The 10,891-nt window shown below is 40.4% G+C and overlaps 1 long non-coding RNA gene across 1 annotated transcript; it reads right to left on the bottom strand.

The window, feature by feature from the left end:
* Positions 1-1,750: 1,750 nt before the first annotated feature.
* Positions 1,751-2,801, bottom strand: LOC139434370 (uncharacterized). The gene is made up of 3 exons (XR_011643717.1): positions 2,575-2,801; positions 1,968-2,028; positions 1,751-1,885 (listed from the first exon to the last, which is right to left on the bottom strand). It is a non-coding gene; the product is annotated as an uncharacterized lncRNA (long non-coding RNA).
* Positions 2,802-10,891: the final 8,090 nt, after the last annotated feature.

Here is a 10,891-nt window from a genome sequence, read left to right as displayed (position 1 = left end):
TTTTTTTTTTTTAAATAAACACTCGCAAAATGTTATACTGGCTGGAGGAGATCTTCATCATCCGACGAAGAGTCATCTGGTATGATCATAGCTATCGTCAGCTAGCATCTCTTGCAGCTGCTCTGTGGTGAAGCTCTCCCTTCTGGCTGCGTAATGCGTAATGGAGCCGGAGCAGGCGTAGTTTATACTACGCAGGATCATATCTTTGGAACCCATTGGTCGATTTGGGTGATTGACACCTTTTCTGAACCGTTAGAGCCAATAGAATCGAGTGACAGTTAGTAAGTCCCGCTAAACACTTACGTCAAGTAAAGAGAGGTTTGCATAAACAGCATGTGAGACAGCATTACCTCCGGACTGCGAAACTTTATAACTACTCTGCTGCCATGAATGTAATGATAGATTATCAGGAACAATTCTAAAGTGACTATTGGATTGGACATTGGATTACCCTTAAACAGCGTTTTTATTCCCTTGAACAAGAGCTTTGATCACAAAACAGCAACGGTAAGACATATTTATTGTTATGGTTTTGAAAATTGCTGTTTTTTCTCTTCTCTGTTCTGGCTGCTAGCTCAGTAAGTTTGTGTCCTACAGTGATGATACTTATAACCAAATAATCTGTGGAGTATCAGCTTTCAGATGATATGTAGTTTGTGCAGAAAATATTAAGTTGTAAAGATCGTTTTTGCTAGTTAGCACCGGAAGTAGCATCTGCCCATTTTAGCTAAGGGCTAATGCTAACGCTTCTTGTGAGACTTGTGTTTTGTTTCTGTAAAAATGGTTCATATAGTCAGTTAGCTGAGATTCTTCTCGTTAATCTGGTATAAGACATTAATAGGTTTTTAAATATTAAGATGCCCTGTGGCCCTGGCTGCGGAACGCGGAATGGGGCGGGGTCGGATGTGGGCGGGGCTGGACGTCCGATGGGCGGGGTGTATGGATATCCTAATGACACAAATAGCATCATCTGCTGGACAACTACAATAAGTACAGACACAAATCTGCACTGACTAAATATAATTAATCTGCACTCGACTAAATATAATTTAAAAACTAAATATACAAACTTCATACTAATTAAATGCATGAATGTATTTAAATATGTGGTATAAAAAGTCATATATTCTATATTAGTGTATTTAAGTTCATTATTTAATATTTGTTTTAGATGATAGTGTATTTAAGTATATTATTTAATATTTGTTTTAATTGATTATTCATTTAGTCAGTTCTGTGCATACTCATATCTAGTCCATATATTTCAAATGATACATTGCACTGCATTTAATAGAATGATAGAAAAAGCATTTATTATTTACAACATTTATCATATAACAGAACAATCATTAAGATAACAGAACCAAAAAAGCAAATACAGTAAATATAAAAACCAAACCAAGTATACAAACAAAAAATCTATACAACAGTGAAAGGCTTTGCTGATGCAAACATTCAACCGCGCTCTTCAAAACAGGCATGAACCTTAAGGTTTTCTTTATCAATGCTCAAAAAACATTAAATAGTCCGACTCAAATTTGAACCTGAACATAAATGCTGTGCTGCCTGGGGATGCTTCAAGCGCTCAGAGAAAGGAGTATGAATGTAAGGTTTCCCCACTGACATAGAGAGGAGGAAAGAATGGCTGGCTCAAGTCAGCAGGAGCAATTTAACTATCACAAAAGACAACAACAGCAACAACATATGTGAGGTAATCATATTTTTCTCAAAACGAAGACCACACCATTGGGAAGCTTAACGTCTGTTTAATAAAAATAAGGAACAGGGAGAGGCTTGCAAAGCTCTGGGAGTTGAGACTCAGGTGCGGGGTGAGGGTCTCATTGCAGGTCTTTAGGCTCCATTGAATCCCCCTGGGGTTCTTGTGCTGAAAGAGGGAGACAGGAGAAAGGGTTAGATACATCTAGCAACCAGAGGATGGGAAATTGCCGACCTATTTTAAAACGTACCTTGTGTTTTCACTCTCACTTAAGTCCCTCTCCCTTTGCCATCAATCCAACATCAGCTGAGCTGCAACATAATACAGACAGGTAATAATCAACAGAATCACAAAGACATAATATGACTCTGCTAAAAACACTCACCCATAAATTACGTTTTTGTTTACTGTTTAGAAGTCTCAAATATCCACTCTAAATCCATATCGATAGCGATGTATCACAAAAATAGCTCTCTTGCTTATTATTGTGTACCGTTAACTATATTATACTAGCTTGAACTCCAAAATGGATATCCTCATTTCACCACCTCCACCCACTACAATCACACGCCCCAACTCCCTCCACCCGGATAAAAGCACGTTAAGAAGCCCCTTTTCTCTAATTCCACAACGTTGGAGGAAATAACATTAGGAGAACGGATTAATAGGCTGTTCGTGGTTAACGTGTGTTGCTAACGTTATCCGGCATTCTAGCCTAATCTAATCTGTTATCTGTAAACGTAAAATATACTGATTGAAGGGATAATCCACTAACATCCTTTAATACACATGTGTAGTTAATTTGATTCAGATGTTCTGATAATATCCGCAATATAAATCTTTAAACGTCTTCTTACCTTTAAAAGTCCATCACGAACGGTCGGGTCTATTATGCTGCAACCATAGACTGCTAGCCGCAGATCCTCTCAATAGTTTCCCGGAAGTGCTCCGCGATCCGTCATTGCTGTAAAAAACTGGTCCATTGGAGTGAACGGAGATGTCGGAACTCTTCTCTGGGCGGGGTCGGACATCCAACCCCGCCTTTTATCCGACCCCGCCCCATTCCGCGTTCCGCAGCGAGGACCTTCTCACTGCCTGTGGCACAGTGTTGTGAAAAAAAAACAGGGTCCCCGTCGACGGGGACCTTCGGCCTTAACAGGTTAAAAGGAGAGTGATTAGTAAAATATACATACATAGAAAGAAAGAATGCAAACGAGGTAACATAAGATAAGAATAAACAAGTTAAAATGATTTGTTATTTGTTGTGATGATATTCTAAAGATGTTTGGATTATTGAAAAGTATACAGCTCCCTTTCATCTGAGTGTTGAGAGCTGTATCCATAAATTCATGTTGTGCTCAAAGTGCACCAGATTGATCTTCCATGCATGCCCCCGGACCCCCCCAGAGGAGGTGAGGTCCACCCCCAAATAAAGCAGGTTAAATTAATTAAATTGCAAAAATTTCTTTTAGTAAACACTGAAAACGGGTCCCACAGACCCAAACAGCACACAAAGGTTAAAGGTCAGCATAATGTTAAAATCTGCTGAATATATACACTGCAAAAAACAGAAAAAGAGGAGTAAAAGTAGCTCACGACTTGTTTTATTTTTTGAAAGTAGCTCTCATCCTAAAAAAGGTTGGAGACCCCTGCATTGGAGCGTAAAAACTGTAACTATAAGTATCTGAAATAAATATGTGTACTGAAACAAATACCAATGACTGTATTGCATTGTTTGCTTATGCGCAATTACTTCATACTGTCTTTGTCTTTTTCGTCCTGCATTTATTGTCCCCCACTCAGAAAATAACTGTCCCCAGCCTGGCCATTTTAGAAACTGCTTTCATCGCATCGCGATGTTTACAGTAGCCTCATCCCAATACCCCTCCTCGACTTCTCCTTTCCCTCACTCGCGTCCCTTCCTTGCGTCTTAGCTCCACCTCCATAAGATGCGAGCGAGAGACACGAGGAGGTGACGCGAGGACAGAGGAGTCCTCAGGTATTAATTGGGATGTCCTCGTTCACTCAAACGTCACTCTTAAACGACGTCTGTTAATGATGACATGTGCACAGCTGTATCCCTCTCATCGGGCTTAACTGAAGAACCCTTTAGAACCGGCCCATTTCTGGTTAAATATTTAAGTGAATTAATCTTTCTCTTGTTAGTCAAGGAATTCAATGTATGATGGTTGGTCCTGCTTTTGTGTTCCGTTTGTGTCCAATGTAGCCTACATTTAAATAAAAATATAATTATAAATGTGAAAGCCTTTTAGAAATGAATTGCACATAATCATTCCCACGGAGCTGTGAGCACATTTATGTGACGCTTTTCCACTCATCTTCCAGTTGTCGGTTTTCCTCTGTTGAAATCGACCAGCTGTGAAGGTGGGGGCCGGGCTTTTATACGGGAGTAGTGAAACACTTTTGCGTGGTCTGCTCGCGTGTATCCTCCCTTTCGTCTCCAAAAGGAAACCCCTCCTCCCTCACCCCTCCTCGACTCCTCCGTGTGGATTTCAGCTATTGGGACGTCCTTCAAAATGGCGTGTCTTGATTGATTTCCGGGTCAAGTCCCGGAGGAGGGGAAGAGAGGAGTCGAGGAGGGGTATTGGGATGAGGCTAGTGAGAACATCTGTGAGGTCCGTGCAGAAAGCAGAGCAGTGTGTAAAATATATATCACTCAGTATAACAGGCGTAGGCCTGTTATACTGAGTGATAAATAAAATAGAGAAATAAAATAAAGAGAGTAGTCTCTTTATTTGTTTTAGTTTTGTAGATAACTACAAACAAAGAGTCAATATTTTTCTAAGACCATTTAGTGCTTCACATACTAAAATACACAACGGCTGTAGCCTGATTATGCTTTAGGAGCTGTGTGTGTGTGTGTGTGTGTGTGTGTGTGTGTGTGTGTGTGTGTGTGTGTGTGTGTGTGTGTGTGTGTGTGTGTGTGTGTGTGTGTGTGTGTGTGTGTGTGTGTGTGTGTGTGTGTGTGTGTGTGTGTGTGTGTGTGTGTGTGTGTGTGTGTGTGTGTGTGTGTGTGTGTGTGTGTGTGTGTGTGTGGTACAGTAGTGTGGAGGTGTGTGTTGGACAGTGTGTGCGTAGATGCGGCGGACAGACGGGTCTCAGTTGGTTTGGTGTCCTCTGCTTACTTTTAATACTTGTAAATACAACTTTTGGCCCGTAATTTCAATTCCCTATTTCAGCGACCAGAGAGAGGGGGGGGGGGATATATCCAGTCTCTGATTGTGTTATTATGAGAGTGCTCTCATACTTTAAATTGTATATATTTATATAAATATATTTGTGTGTGTTGTCTGTAGCCTGTTATTGTCTCATTATACCGCACTCTCAATGAATTCATAGTAAATATGTGGGGGAACAATGTTCAGCTGATCTAACAGAGATTATAAAATACAGGCAGCGCTATGACAAAACACTTGACAGCTGATGTAGCTGTTGTCACTGTCACTACCCGATCCGTCCCCCTGCCCGATCGGTACTGCGCATGTGCGAGATGGTCCGCCATATTGGACAACTCTGGACGGCAACCCAAGTAGGACAACATTGACACAGTGGCTTTTGGCAAAGCTCAAAAGGAAAACTCGAGAGGGATGAGTTATTGTTATTACAACGTGACTTCACTATTATTTAACAACTCTTTTTATTGGGTTCTTTTATTTGGGGCTAAGTACATGGTCAGAATAAGTGAGGAATGAATTTAACATCTGTTAGACCAACACACTCTCACTCCCTAAGCGTCCAATAGCGACGTTTGGTCAGTGTCCGTGGCGTCCAATTGTGACGCTCCTAGGCTCCTTCAGCGTCATAAAGGGACGCAAATAGCTTTCAACTGATTGCAATGTATTCCCATCTGCGTCGGGATTTTACGCTCATGGAAGCACGGCATTCGTTTATGTCGGCTGCCCTTAAAGGCAATGTGAGCGTCCATTCCCATTGGATAACGGAGAATTGTACACCCGGAAGTAAGTATTCCTCTTACTGTTGATTGATTTTACAGTGATATCAGCACTACTCATCGACCCTAAAAACACCAGATTATCATTGTTAATTACACAACATTGATTGGTGTGCAATGCTTTTGTATTTTTCCCCTTCGATTCGGAGAAACAAACATTTGTTCTGAGTAGAGATGTCCCGATCCGATAAATTAAAAAAAAATTATAAAAAAAAAAAAAAAAATCCCGATCCCCGATTTTTTTCTCCCGATCCCCGATTTTTTGAAAATCACGTGATCGGCTCCGATCCCCGATCACGTGATTTTCAAAAAATCGGGGATCGGGAGAAAAAAATCGGGGATCGGGATTTTTTTTTTTTTTTTTATAATTTTTTTTTAATTTATTTAATATTACAAAACAAAAATGACCATGTTCACGTCTTAAAGTCATCCTGAGGACTTAGTTTTGGTTTAAAATTACACAACATCATGTATGTGTTGCTTTCTTTGGGCTTGTTTTCAGACCTGGTTGCTTATTTCTCTGAAATCTGGCAACAGAGTGGGCGCAGTGTCTAATAGTAGCAGTAAGCTAACGAGAGGCTACGTTCAGCTGGTGACTCGGGAGTCGGGACAGAGAAAATGTCAGGAGTTTGGAAGTATTATGAAATTGAAAGCGAAGGCAGTGTAACAGCCAGATGCAATGTTTGCAAGGCAGAGGTTCCGCGTGGTGGAAAGAACAGAGCTACGTTCAACACGACCAATCTAATACGCTACCTGAGAAACAAACACCAACAACAACACGACGAGTACACAGCGGCCACTCAGGTAACGGCACTGAAACAACCGACACTTTCAGAGACTTTTAAAAGGAAAGAGAAACTGCCCCAGAACAGTGAAAAGGCCAACACAGTAACAGCCAAGATAGCTGAATTCAACGCGTTGGATGACCAGCCGTTATCTGTTACCTTTTCTTTCTCTTAATGCATAAAGATCGGATCGGGAAAAATCGGCATCGGCAGATTGTCAAAATCAAATGATCGGAATCGGATCGGGAGCAAAAAAAGGTGATCGGGACATCCCTAGTTCTGAGTAAAGGATGGCAGAAGACACTACACTACCCAGAATCCCCAGCTATCGTTTGGACTACACCATGTGCTCTGTTTGACAAACCCCGTTTTTTTCACCATTCATTCTGATGGCTGGCGTCTATGTCACATGATCTTCACATTTCTCCCTGCAGAAAAAGAAAACATGGCCGAACTTCGTTTTATTCTCGGTGGAAAATGTCTATTTTAAAGTTAGTTTGGCCATTAAAATGCGTTTTGATGTCATTTGATGCGAGACATATGAGTTGTTATTTCAGATTATGTGTGCAGTGGATGTACATGATCTTTAGTTTGCTAGTTATTACGAAGATTACTTCAGGAAATCGCGACGTTTTCATTGTTACCAAGGTGGTTGCTGGGGACTCTGCTATCGATATTATTTCTGTTATGTTGTGTAACTGTTTAATGGTGTTATCTTTATTGCTACCCCCTTCCCCGTCAATGTATAGTGTTGGTCCACAGCCTAAACATATTAATTTAACAAAATCCGCATCTAAAGATAGCCTACGTTATTTTCCCCTGTGCAATTCCAGTCTCACATCTCACAGCACATCGTCATTAACAAATACCGGAAACAGACCGAAAACATTTAAAAAAAAAAAATAATAATACTTTATTCCGAGTGTGCTTGCTTTTCTCTTTGAAAGTCATCACATAACGGCATTGTAATACACGGTTCGGCTGCATTACATATTACATATCTGCCGTAGTTCTGTATGAACTGAAAATGTGACGTGGATCATAAATATATCAGCCATTAAACAACATCTTACATTTCTTTTCACACAATACGTCTCCTTGCAGTATCAACACTAATTCGGCTCACTTTTATATTTGATCCAATTGGTAGATAGGCTGTATTTACACCATAAAGGTGCACAGCTGATATAAAGGGACACCTGGTGGTTAAAGCATGTTATTGAATTTAATTATTTGTATTATTAGATATTAATACGATCCCTATAAAGTATATTCATTACTCGTTATTCTCTACTAATAGTTAATTAAAGACTGTATGTAATGACTATTTTGCACATCCCTTTCAAGATTTCAAGATTTTCTAAGGTTTATTGACATATCATATAGGCCTACACAACTGTGGTGTAGTTCTGCATTGAATGAAAAACTTGGGTCGCAGGTTCCTCAACAGTGCATTACAAGACATCTATCAATATGTGTGCATACCTCCAGCAATGTTAACTATGTTGAAGCACTTATTTTAACTGATATTATACATAATGTATTATACTCTTATAAGATGTATGTAGATATTTCATCTCCGGCCTTGTCAGGTATTGAACAATCAATAAATAAAGAACACAGAATTGTTGAATATAAAACACAGAATTTGTGTGATTATACTAAATGATTTTCAAATAAACACAACTGCATATTTAACTGTTACACATGCTGATGTAACGCACATGTTCCAACTTGGGATCAATAAAGTATATCTTATCTTAAGCTGATCGATGGCTACTGCCATATTTGCAAAATGTGCCTCTGAACCTTGACAAGTGCATGTTTCAGGCGTATCAATTAATGTAATGTAATGTTATCACAGGGGTCACAAACATAAGACCAGCTGTTAAATAAAGCTCTTCTGACCTTAGCTGGCATGTGGGTATATATATTAATACTGCCCATAATGGGCACAAGCAATCTTCACCCATTTATTAATTATATGTTTTAAATGTGAGTGTTTCCTGTCCTCTAAACCTCCAGGGATGTACACAGTTTAATACTGGCAACTTCGTATTATGGGAAATACGAAAACGTCTTTTAAAACTACAACTCCCAGTAGAGACGTGCCATAGATAGAGAACATGTTGCGAAACAGAATAGCCAGCATGTGTAGTTCTGGGGACGGAGTGGGGGACGCGGTGGACCCGTTCAAATCCAGTTTTGGACAGTCTGCCGTGGTTCCATCCCATTTCAAGTGCTGTTCGAGAATCGGCTTAACCTGGAGCACACTCTCCAATCACAGAGCTTGAGGACTATCACGGGGTTTGTCAAACAGAGCACATGGTGTAGTCCAAACGATAGCTGGGGATTCTGGGTAGTGTAGTGTCTTCTGCCATCCTTTACTCAGAACAAATATTTGTTTCTCCGAATCAAAGGGGAAAAATACAAAAGCATTGCACACAATTTAAGCCAATCAATGTTGTGTAATTAACAAGGATAATCTGGTGTTTTTTAGTCGATGAGTAGTGCAGATATCACTGTAAAATAAATCGACAGTAAGAGGAATACTTACTTCCGGGTGTACAATTCTCCGTTATCCAATGGGAATGGACGCTCACATTACCTTTAAGGGCAGCCGACACAAACGAATGCCGTGCTTCCATGAGCGTCAAATCCCGCCACAGATGGGAATACATTGCAATCAGTTGAAAGCTATTTGCGTCCCTTTATGAAGCTGAAGGAGCCTAGGAGCGTCACAATTGGACGCCACGGACACTGACCAAACGTCGCTATTGGACGCTTAGGGAGTGAGAGTGTGTTGGTTAGACAGCTATCATACTGAATAAATATTTACTGTGAATGTATGCAAAAATGTATGGCATATGGCTGTCTAACAGAAGTTAAATCAATTTCTCACTTATTCTGACAATGTACTTAACCCCAAATAAAAGAACCCAATAAAAAGAGTTGTTAAATAATAGTGAAGTCACGTTGTAATAACAATAACTCATCCCTCTCGAGTTTTCCTTTTGAGCTTTGCTAAAAGCCACTGTGTCAATGTTGTCCTACTTGGGTTGCCGTCCGGAGTTGTCCAATATGGCGGACCATCTCGCACATGCGCAGTACCGATCGGGCAGGGGGACGGATCGGGTAGTGACAGCTGTTACCACGTAATAATGAATTGACGTCGCTTTAATATGACCGCTCAGAGGAGAGGAGTTCTCATTTCTTTAAACGTCTGCTGCTTCCCCTCCTCTCTCCTCGGTTCCCCTCCTCGGTCCTCCGCTCGCATCTCCTGTGGGCGGCACCAAGTCTCGAGGAGGGGAGTCGAGGAGGGGAAATTTGAGTATTGAGAAACCTCTCATGGCTGAAGTCGAATAGTCCCTTTAGTTTAGGAACCTTCCTAACGGAGTGAAATGACCCGGAAGTCCCTCAGTGGCAGCCATGATAAGTGCCGTTCCAATTCTCCAAATGAAAGGAAAGGAGGTTTCAAACTTCCTTTATAACCTCCTTTAGCTTAGGAACCACTGGACCTCCTTCACCGAAAGGAGAGGAGAAAATGCTGCCCCACAATGCCTTGCAGCCGCAGCATTTGCCGTCACACAACAGTCGGCCGTTCACGGAAACAACCGATTATGACGGAGAAATTATATCATGAAAGTTACGGTGCTTATTAAGCTTTTTAAAACATAGGTGGTAAGTTGCCAAAGTGCTTTGTTCTGAACGTTCATCAGTATTATAATCAAAAAGAGAAATATGAACGTTAGTTTTTACTGAAATGATCAAATAAAGTCAACATCTCACAGTCTTTACTGAGCTGTGTGGGGTTTGTTCAACTTTTAAAAGATGTTTGAATGGTCCAGTGTTCCCTAAAGGAGGTCCAGTGTTTCCTAAAGGAGGTCAGAGATGTTCACAAGTCTTTTTTTGCAAGTCCAAGTCAAGTCTCAAGTCTTTGGTCACGAGTCCAAGTCAAGTCTCAAGTCTTTGTGGGGTGAGACTTGATCAAGTCTCAAGTCTTTGGTCACGAGTCCAAGTCAAGTCTCAAGTCTCTAAAAAAATAAAAGTCTCATGTCTCTTCTGGTTGTAATAAGCCTTCTATTGTCTGCTGCTATCCAGTCTGTTAAGAATACTGCACAGCTATATCTAAGAAATTCAAAGCATTTACTGTGTTATTATCACTATATTTATTAGCATACAGTATCAGTACTGATTAGTTGTTTGTTATATGATCACTTTAAACAGGCTATTGCAATGCAATATGAGGAAAAACATCACACTTTAGCTAAATGCAAACAACTTATAAGCAAAACACTTCAGAATCAGAAAACAGTATCACAAATACTTTATTAATCCCCCGCAGGGAAACTGTTAAAAGTACTTAAAAGCGGGTAATGATTAACGTTACCGACCTTTTGTATGTCATGTCAAGAG

Source organism: Pseudochaenichthys georgianus, chromosome 9 (genome assembly GCF_902827115.2).
Source record: "Pseudochaenichthys georgianus chromosome 9, fPseGeo1.2, whole genome shotgun sequence".
In the NCBI taxonomy this organism is placed as follows: domain Eukaryota; kingdom Metazoa; phylum Chordata; class Actinopteri; order Perciformes; family Channichthyidae; genus Pseudochaenichthys; species Pseudochaenichthys georgianus.
This window is presented reverse-complemented; position numbering and strand designations above follow the sequence as displayed.